Consider the following 10,263-nt stretch of genomic DNA (forward strand, 5'->3'; position numbering starts at 1 on the left):
AGTAAGGGGGCAATATACTATGTAGAAGACAGCATTATACTGTTTTTAGGGATACTGTTTTTAGGGGAGGTGAACGGGGGAAACTCAGGACATTATTAAAAGTAAAGTGAGCATTTATTGTTATAGGGGAACTCAGGTTACACACAGAGGGGCACACAGAGTAGTATTACTTTCTAGGGGGCAAAATGTAGGCACTGTTTTCTAGGGCACTTGCACCCAGCGTTACTATATTCTAGAAGGTTGCTTTAGAATTTAGAAGACACAGAGAACCACACATTAGGTGTAGTAATAGGGACACATACGGCAGCAGCGGCTCAGTATTGGGATATTAACAGGATAAAGAGTTTGTGCAGGTCGGGGATAGTCCCATTGGGGACGGTGTTGAAAATCTAAGAAGTGAAATGTGTCTTTGTTGTAATCTCTGCAGCCGAGTCATGGCTGGAGAAGTTGTCATTGTCGGTCTGGGCCAGATGGAAAAGACATGAAAAGTGAATGATTCCACCACAAAGAAAGTCAGCTGTAAGTCACCATCTATAACTGTGCCGTAATCTCTGATATGTTCCGTAGGACTGGTTTCTACCACTGACCATATGGCGGTAATGTCAATGTTGGTCTTTGCATACAGATTATTTTCAGGAACAGCGTGGTCATCTGCTGAGGTTCTCCTACATCCAATATTAGGCCGGGGTCACACTGGCAAGGAATACAGCCGAGTGAGAGGCGCTAAAAGCACGCATTAGACATGGACCAATGATTCTCTATGGGGTCCCTCGCACCAGCCATATATTTCTCATCCGTATTCTACGGTCCGTGCCAATCGCAGCATGCTGCGATTGTCAGCGTACTACGGCCGTAATACGCCAATGCAAGTCTATGGGTGCACAAAAAATACGCATTACACACGGACCACACATGTGACTTGCGAGAAATACGCACCCGGTGTCTTTTAGCAAAGCCGGCAATTCAGTGCGCTATACAGTAAACTCACCCTGACAGTTTTAATAAAGAAACGAATGAATAGATATATACACATAGAATACATATATATATATATATATATATATATATATGCATTCTATGTGTCTATATCTATTCTTTGGTTTCTGTTAGAAACCCTGTCATAGGGCTCCATTATATGTCCATTTTGCAAGCCTGCGAGAATATCTCGCCATACGGATGCCATACGGATTACATACGGATGCTTACATGCGCAAAATACGAGACCACACCTTGATTACGGATGACATACAGAGCACTGTTTAGGGGCCATTCATCCGTATTACGCATGTAAAATACTGACCGTATTTTGCGTCGAATAGTGTGACCCCGGCCTTAGGGTGCATCACCCAGTTCTAATCAAGATAACCTGGTTAGGGGCCTACTCAGAAGTTTCGACCTACTGAACCAAAACCCTAGCTACGCCTCTGAGTCCAGTAACTGATAAATCACTGGAATCAGGGTCGCTGCCACTATGTCATGGTGCTCCTAGATGGGGTAACAAAAACTTGTTGTCAGATTCTATAAAAGAAACATCTGCAGAGAGTTCAAAAGTCATTTACATACAAAGATGGCACATAAAAGTGGATTTAGTAAGGTATGGATTATTAATAATGACATACTGAGTTATGTGCCTTATTTTCCCAAGCACAAATTTACTTGTAATCACAGTTTAGAAGGGTCAAAAATGTATAACAGTTCCCCATTAAACACTTAGATAGTAGGTATAGTGGCTGTGGCAAGCATGAAATCTGCATTACGACATAACCTTTCCTTAGGAATGACTTTCACACTCATTTTGAAGCGGAGATCAACTTTACATGGAGGTTACTTTAAAATTCCAAAAATAAAACCCATTTTATGATAAAGTAAGAGGTATCTGATTTTTCTGCAGTAACTTGGATAAATGTAAAAAAATTGCTATGTAAGCAGATCAGGAAAATAACCTGAAAACTAAATGGCTTGGTTAATTATTAATTCCTAATAAAATGCAATCTCTGCTGTAGAAGATGAAGAATACAGCGCCCCCTGTGTTGCAGTTCATGCTCCTGATGTGGTTATTAATTTTGAAGAAGGATTGTTGCACTTTGGAGTTGCTTAGTTTATTTATATGAAACATTAACAAGTACTTTCATTTGTCACAGCTTTGCAGTTTGCTTTATGGCAACACATTAAACAATATGTATTGATGTAAGCTCGGCCTGCTTTCTCCGACAATGATGGATGAGCACATAAAAATGATGACAATATTACTGGATGATGCACACATTAAACATTAGCTAAGCAATAAAGCACTTTAATAATGAAAGATGCACTATTTATAACATTGGTTATTTTCAACTACATAGGCATTACAAGAGACAGGCTAGTTTACTGTGTGTCTGCGACTTTTCTGCATGTTAGCTTTTATACATACATTTATTGGCAATGTAAACATAAACGAAAATGTGATCCATGGAATACCCCAGCAAAAGAACTGTAAGTGACACAGAGTAACTCATTTCTCAACTAAACTGAATTGTACAGTAATATAAATAATAATAATATTAATAATAATAATAATAATAATAATAATAATAAAAGACACCATAAGCCTTTCTTTTACATCACAGTAGTTTCATCGAAGGTCAAGTTCACTCATTAGAAGTTATGATTAGGCAGCGTCCCACACCCTTCTGAGTAAGTCTGCATTATACAAGTGCTTCTCACTAAATTAGAATAACATAAAAAAGTTAATTTATTTCAGTTCTTCAATACAAAAAGTGAAAGTCATATATTAGATAGAGTCATTACAGACAGAGTGATCTATTCAAGTGTTCATTTCTTTCAATCTTGATGATTATGGCTTACAGCCAATGAAAACCAAAAAGTCATTATCTCAGTAAATTAGAGTAATTAACAAAAATACCTGCAAAGGCATCCGTAGCGTTTAAAAGGGTCCCTTAGTCTGTTTCAGTAGGCTCCACAATCATGGGGAAGACTGCTGACTTGAAAGATGTTTTTTTTTTTTTAAATTCAAAAAAACTCACATTTGAAAGGTAACTCACCAAAACCCTGACTGATGCACTGGCAGGATGCAGCACAGCCCCATTGATAAAGGTTGGGGCAACACAGGTGCATTCCACTGATGAGAACAGCCAGTAACCAATCATGGTCTGGCTGCCTAGTGGAAAAAATGCACACAAATAAGGCTTGTATAAGACATAAGTCACACAGATAAGTGTGATGCAAAGTGTCCGAGCAGCCTATTAATGACGCCCATAGTATTAGCAGGCGGGCTGCTCAGCACTGTATACATGCATCACACAGAAAAAAAAAAAAACAAGCCAACATGAAGGGTTCTAGCTGCATCCTGCAAAAATGATAAAAAGTACAAAAAGATAAATAGATATGGGGTATTAATTACTATTTTGGCCAAAGTAGATAAGCTCACAACCCAACGTCAAGGGACCCCAGATATTGTGAGTCCCTAACACTAAGGCCATGTGCACACGATGCAGATTTCCAGCGGATCCGCAGGGAATTTTTCCACGCAGAAACGCTGCATATCCGCATTGTGATGTACAGTAGCATGTTAATCAATAGAAAAAAAACCGCTGTGCAGACGCAGCGGATTTCTCCGCGCGGTTTTCTTGTGGTTCAAAATATGCAGCATGTCACTTCTTTGTGCGGTTTTCCACCTGCTCCATTCTCCAAATCCGCAGGGGGAAATCCACAGGGGAAAACCGCACAAAAACCACAAGAAAACCGCAAAAAACAGGAAGAAATCCGCAGGAAAAAGCAGGTCATTTGACCTGCGGATTTCTTCAATTCCGCGCGGAAAAATCCGCAGGGCAAAAAAGTACGTCTGCACTTAGCCTAAATCTGAACATTGCTCATAAGAAAGAAATCATAATTTATGCAGGATACAGCTAGAGCCTTTCATGTTGGCTTGATTTTTTTTTGTTCTGTGTGATGCATATGTACGGTGCTGAGCGGCCCACCTGCTAATACTATGGGCATCATTAATAGGCTGCTCGGACACTTTGCATCGCACTTATCTGTGTGACTTATGTCTTATACAAGCCTTATTTGTGTGCATTTTTTCCACTAGGCAGCCAGACCATGATGGGTTACTGGCTGTTCTCATCAGTGGATTGCTCCTGTGCTGCCCCAGCCTTTATCAATGGGGGCTCTGCTGCCATCAGTCAGGGTTTTGGTGAGTTACTTTTCAAATGTGAGTTTTTTTGAATTTTTAACCCCTTTCTGCCATGAGACATACTATCCCGTCCATGTGCCCTGGGACTTAATTCCCAGGGACGGGATAGTACGTCATAGCGATCAGCGGCGCTCACGTGGTGAGTGCCGCTGATTGCGGCCGGGTGTCAGCTGATTATCACAGCTGACACCCGACACGTTAGCCCCTTGTACACCGCGATCAAACACGATCGCGGTGTACCGGGGGTTAAAGGGAAGCATCGGCAGGGAGGGGGCTCCCTCCGTGCTTCCCTGAGCCCCCCCATGGCAGCGCAATGTGCTGCGCTGCTGCGGGGTGCGCTTTCCCTACAGGCCCCCGGATTCAAGATGGCGACGGGGACCTTCGGGGGCCTGTAGGGAGCTGACTTCCTCACTGCCAGGAAAGCGCAGGCATGAGGAAGTCTGCAGCAGTGCCTGTGACAGATCGCTGATCTGTCACAGTGATCTGTGATGTGACAGATCAGCGATCCGTCACAGGAGAGTGATGTCCCACCTGGGACTATGTAATAAAGTTTAAAAAAAAAAAAAAGTGTTAAAATAATTTTAAAAAAATCGCCAAATAAATTAGTAAAAAAAAAAAAAAAATTCCCCAATAAATTCATTTTTTGAGGAAAAAAAAAAAAAAAGTACACATATTTGGTATCTCCGCGTCCGTAACAACCCGCCCTATAAAACTGTCCTATTAGTTAACCCCTTTAGCGAACCCCTTAAAAAATAAAAATAAAAAACGAAGCAAAAAATAATGATTTATTATCATACCACCGAACAAAAAGTGCAATAACGCGCGATCAAAGAGACACATATAAATATCCATGGTACCGCTGAAAGCGTCAGCTTGTCCCACAAAAAACGAGCTGCCGTACAGCGTCATTTGCAAAAAAATAAAAAAGTTATAGCTCGCAGAATAAAGCGATGCAAAAATAATTATATTTTATATAAAATAGTTTTCATTGCATAAAAGCGCCAAAACATAAAAAAAGACCTAAATGAGGTATCACTGTAACCGTACTGACCCAAAGAATAAAACTGCTTTATCAATTTTACCGCACGCGGAACGGTGTAAACGCACCCCCCCAAAAGTAATTCATGAAACGCTGGTTTTTGTTCATTCTGCGTTCCAAAAATCGGAATAAAAAGCGATCAAAAATTGTCACGTGCCTGAAAATGGTACCAATACAAACGTCAACTCGTCCCGCAAAGAATAAGACCTCACATGACTCGGTGGGTCAAAATACGGAAAAATTATAGCTCTCAATATGTGGTGATGCAAAAACTATTTTTACAATGAAAAGCGTCTTTTAGCGTGTGACAGCTGCCAAACATAAAAACCGCCATAAATAGTAAATCAAACCCCCCGTTATCACCCCCTTAGTTAGGGAAAAATAATGAAATTAAAAAAAGTATTTATTTCCATTTTCCCGTTAGGGCAAGGGCTAGGGGTGTGTTGGGGTTAGGGTTGGAGTTATAATTGGGGGGTTTCCACTGTTTGGGCACATCAGGGGCTCTCCAAATGCAACATGGTGTCTGATCTCAATTCCAGCCAATTCTGCGTTGAAAAAGTCAAATGGTGCTTCTTCCCTTCCAAGCTCTGCCATGCGCCCAAACTGTGTTTTACCCCCACATATAGGGTATCAGCATACTCAGGACAAATTGCAAAACAACTTTTGGGGTCCAATTTCTCCTGTTACCCTTAGGAAAATAAAAAATTGGGGGCAAAAATATCATTTTTGTGGAAAAAAATGATTTTTTTTATTTTCACGCCCAGGCATTATAAACTTCTTCTGTGAAGCACTTGGGGGTTCAAAATGCTCACCACACATCTAGATAAGTTCCGTGGAGGGTCTAGTTTCCAAAATGGGGTCACTTGTGGGGAGTTTCAATAGTTTAGGTACATCAGGGGCTCTCCAAACGCACATGACACCCGCAGACCAATCCATCAAAGTCTGCATTCCAAAACGTCACTACTTCCCTTCCGAGCCCCGACGTGTCCCCATACAGTAGTTTTCTCCCACATATGAGGTATCAGGGTACTCAGGACAAATTGGACAACAACTTTTGGGGAACAATTTCTCCTGTTACCCTTGGGAAAATAAAAAAAATTGGTGACTAAAAGATCATGTTTGTGGAAAAAATACGATTTTTTATTTTCACGCCCGGGCGTTATAAACTTCTGTGAAGCACTGGAGGGTTCAAAGTGCTCACCACACATCTAGATAAGTTCCTTGGGGGGGTCTAGTTTCCAAAATGGGGTCATTTGTGGGGGGTTTCCACTGTTTTGGTACATCAGGGGTTTTCCAATCGCGACATGGTGTCCGATCTCAATTCCAGCCAAAAACGTCAAATGACGCTGCTTCCCTTCCAAGCTCTGCCATGTGCCCAAATAGTCATTTACACCCACATATGGGGTATCAGCATACTCAGGACAAATTGCACAATAACTTTTATGGTCCTGTTACCCTTGGAAAAATAAAAATTGGGGGTGAAAAGATCATTTTTGTGGAAAAAATATGATTTTTTTAACGCTGTACGTTATAAACTTCTGTGAAGCCCTTGTGGGTTCAAAGTTCTCAAAACATATCTAGATAAGTTCCTTGGGGGGTCTAGTTTCCAAAATGGGGTCACTTGTGGGGGGTTTCCACTGTTTAGGTACATCAGGGGCTCTCCAAACGCGACATGGCGTCCGATCTGAATTCCAGCCAATTTTGCATTGAAAAAGTCAAACGGCGCTCCTTCCCTTGAGGTCTGTCATGCGCCGAAACAGTGGTTCCCCCCCACATATCAGGTATCAGCGTACTCAGGACAAATTGCACAATAACTTTTGCAGTCCAATTTCTCCTGTTTCACTTGGTAAAATAAAAAAAATTGAACCTGAATTTTTTTTTTTTGTTTGTGAAAAAAAGTTAAATGTTCATTTTTTTTTTTTAAATATTCAAAAAATTCCTGTGACGCACCTAAAGGGTTAATAAACTTCTTGAATGTGGTTTTGAGCACCTTAAGGGGTGCAGTTTTTAGAATGGTGTCACTTTTGGGCATTTGCTATCATATAGACCCCTCAAAGTGGCTTCAAATGTGATGTGGTCCGTAAAAATAAAATGGTGTTGCAAAAATGAGAAATCGCTGGTCAATTTTTAACCCTTATAACTTCCTAACAAAAAAAAATTTTGGTTCCAAAATTGTGCTGATGTAAAGTAAACATGTGGGAAATGTTAGTTATTAAGTTTTTTGTGTGCCGTATCTCTGTGATTTAAGGGCATAAAAATTCAAATTTGGAAAATTGCGAAATTGTCAAAATTTTCGCCAAATTTCCATTTTTTTCACAAATAAACGCAAGTTATATTAATGAAATTTTACCACTAACATGAAGTACAATATGTCACGAGAAAACAATGTGAGAATCACCGGGATCCATGGAAGCGTTTCAGAGCTATAACCTCATAAAGGGACAGTGGTCAGCATTGTAAAAATTGGCCCGGTCATGAACGTGCAAACCACCCTTGGGGCTTAAGGGGTTAAAAAAAATTCCTTTCTTATGAGCAATGTTCTGACTTGAAAGATGTCCAGAAGGCAGTCACTGACACACTCCACAAGGACGGTAAGCCACAAAAGGTCATTGCTAAAGAAGCTGGGTGTTTACAGAGTGCTGTATCCAGGGTCAGACCAGGGTGTCTGGGGCCCACCAGGGGATTGGACTCTAGGGGCCCATCCTACAGCTATATGCAAATATCTGTCAGTTGTTATCCCCATTATAATGGAGCATCGGCTGTAAAACACAGGCGGCTCCTACACATCTACTGTGCGCCCCCATAACTGGGATGTATAATTATAGTAGTTTACATTAATGGAGTTCTTTGGTTAAAACAAGTTATCACCGATCCATGGGCTCCACAGGACAGGTGGTCACTTAGGTCCGACCGTTAGAAACTGCACCGATCGGAAGAATGAGGAAATTTTATCGTTGATAGGACACTTATCCCCATTTTAAACTGGAGCTGCAGGTGGGATATCTGACAGAAGCTCCATTCACCCTCTTTGGAGCTTTTAGAAAAAAACAAGTGCAGCCATTGAAGGAAAGAATGGATCAGTGGTCAACTCAGACATGCCACTCCAGTCTAATGGGGATGAAAAGTTCCACATTTTGCTGAATGGGTCCAAGTAGTCAGACCCCCACCAATCAATACGCTATCACTTATCCTGTGGAGAGACTACTTTTTTTCCCCCTGTAAGTGCATCTCTGCCACTGTGTACAAAGTATTTAATCTATAATGGAAATAAAGAATCTTCTAAATAATATCAGTGAGAACAAATGACTGCCATACAAGATACAATCCACTATACCATGAACAATACCACCACATACAGGAAGAAATACCACCACACCATGACCAGACTACATAGTGACCGAATAATACTACATACAAGGGACAAATACCACCACACCATGACTAGACAACATAGTGACCAAATAATGACATATTACCAGCATATAGGGACAAAATAATACCACATACAAGGAGAAATACTGCCACATCGTGACCAGACCACAAATTACCACCACATAGTGACCAAATACTACAATACTGTTTATGAATACAAACCACAATACTAACAACACTGTTATTATAACCAGTGATATTATACACAGGAGCTCTGTATATAGTGTCAGTGTACAGGTAATATAGGGATCACCAGTGACATTATACACAGGGGCCCTGCATATAGTGTCAGTGTACAGGTAATACAGAGATCACCAGTGACATTATACACCGGAGCTCTGTATATAGTGTCAGTGTACAGGTGATACAGGGATCACGAGTGACATTATACACAGGCGCTCTCTGTATCATGTCAGTGTACAGATAATTCAGGGATCATCAATGACATTATACACAGGAGATCTGTATATAGTGTCAGTGTACAGGTAATACAGTGATCACCAGTGACATTATACACAGGACCTCTGTATATAGCATATAGTGTATAGGTAATACAGTGATCACCAGTGACATTATACACAGGAGCTCTGTACACAGTATATAGTGTATAGTCTGTCTTACACCACGTGCCCATACTAGTAAGCGCCTGTCTTAATCCTGCTCATTTAGACACTGTTCATATGTTCAGGCTTTAAATACATTAGATAGGGACTGCTTCAATACGGGTTACCTTGACGAGGTGGAGCAGCTTGGCATACTTTTTTTGCAAAAAAACGTATCGACTAAATACCCTGTATTTGTTGTTACCTTTTATCAGCACTTGCTGTCTACTGTCATATGTCTTACTGCAAGGTATTTCTGCACATTTGTCATTCTGTGCTTTTTGTTTGTGTTTTGGTCAGTGGGTGGTGTGAACATTGTCCAACAGACTTGTTCACATTTGTGCATGTCACATGTGTTTTTAATCCAGTTTTTTTCGTGCTTATGCATGATTTGAGAGACCCCACCCCTCTCTTGTGTGACATGCACATAAGGAGCTGTCTTACACCACGTGCCCATACTAGTAAGTGCCTGTCTTAATCCTGCTCATTTAGACACTGTTCATATGTTCAGGTTTTAAACACATTAGATAGGGACTGCTTCAATATGGGTTACCTTGACGAGGTGGAGCAGCTTGGCATACTTTTTTTTTTGCAAAAAAACGTATCGACTAAATACCCTATATTTGTTATTACCTTTTATCAGCACTTGCTGTCTACTGTCATATGTCTTACTGCAAGGTATTTCTGCACATTTGTCATTCTGTGCTTTTTGTTAGTGTATAGTGTGTGTACATGTAATACACTGACTCATCAGTGACACCTGTAGTTGAAGTTCTTCATCTTCGCTTTTCTTCAACCAGTACAGACCGCCGTCACTTCTTCCAACCAGGGCTCGTCTCTGCAAAAAATAGCACAGTCATCAATAGCTGATCGTTTCCAGAGCATTTTCCTTACTTTTTCCCTGACTTCTACACTATGTCAGATGAAGAAGAAAAGCGATGTAGTGCCGCCATGCACAGTAACAGGATCCCCCCTTTTGTTCCCTCCATGGAAAA

At 40.8% G+C, this 10,263-nt stretch overlaps 1 long non-coding RNA gene across 1 annotated transcript; it reads right to left on the minus strand.

The window, feature by feature from the left end:
- Positions 1-2,083: 2,083 nt before the first annotated feature.
- Positions 2,084-3,040, minus strand: LOC141086319 (uncharacterized). Its single transcript, XR_012231580.1, has 2 exons — positions 2,906-3,040; positions 2,084-2,705 (listed from the first exon to the last, which is right to left on the minus strand). It is a non-coding gene; the product is annotated as an uncharacterized lncRNA (long non-coding RNA).
- Positions 3,041-10,263: the final 7,223 nt, after the last annotated feature.

This window comes from Dendrobates tinctorius, unplaced genomic scaffold (assembly GCF_039654945.1).
Source record: "Dendrobates tinctorius isolate UK_male_01 unplaced genomic scaffold, ASM3965494v1 ptg000031l, whole genome shotgun sequence".
In the NCBI taxonomy this organism is placed as follows: domain Eukaryota; kingdom Metazoa; phylum Chordata; class Amphibia; order Anura; family Dendrobatidae; genus Dendrobates; species Dendrobates tinctorius.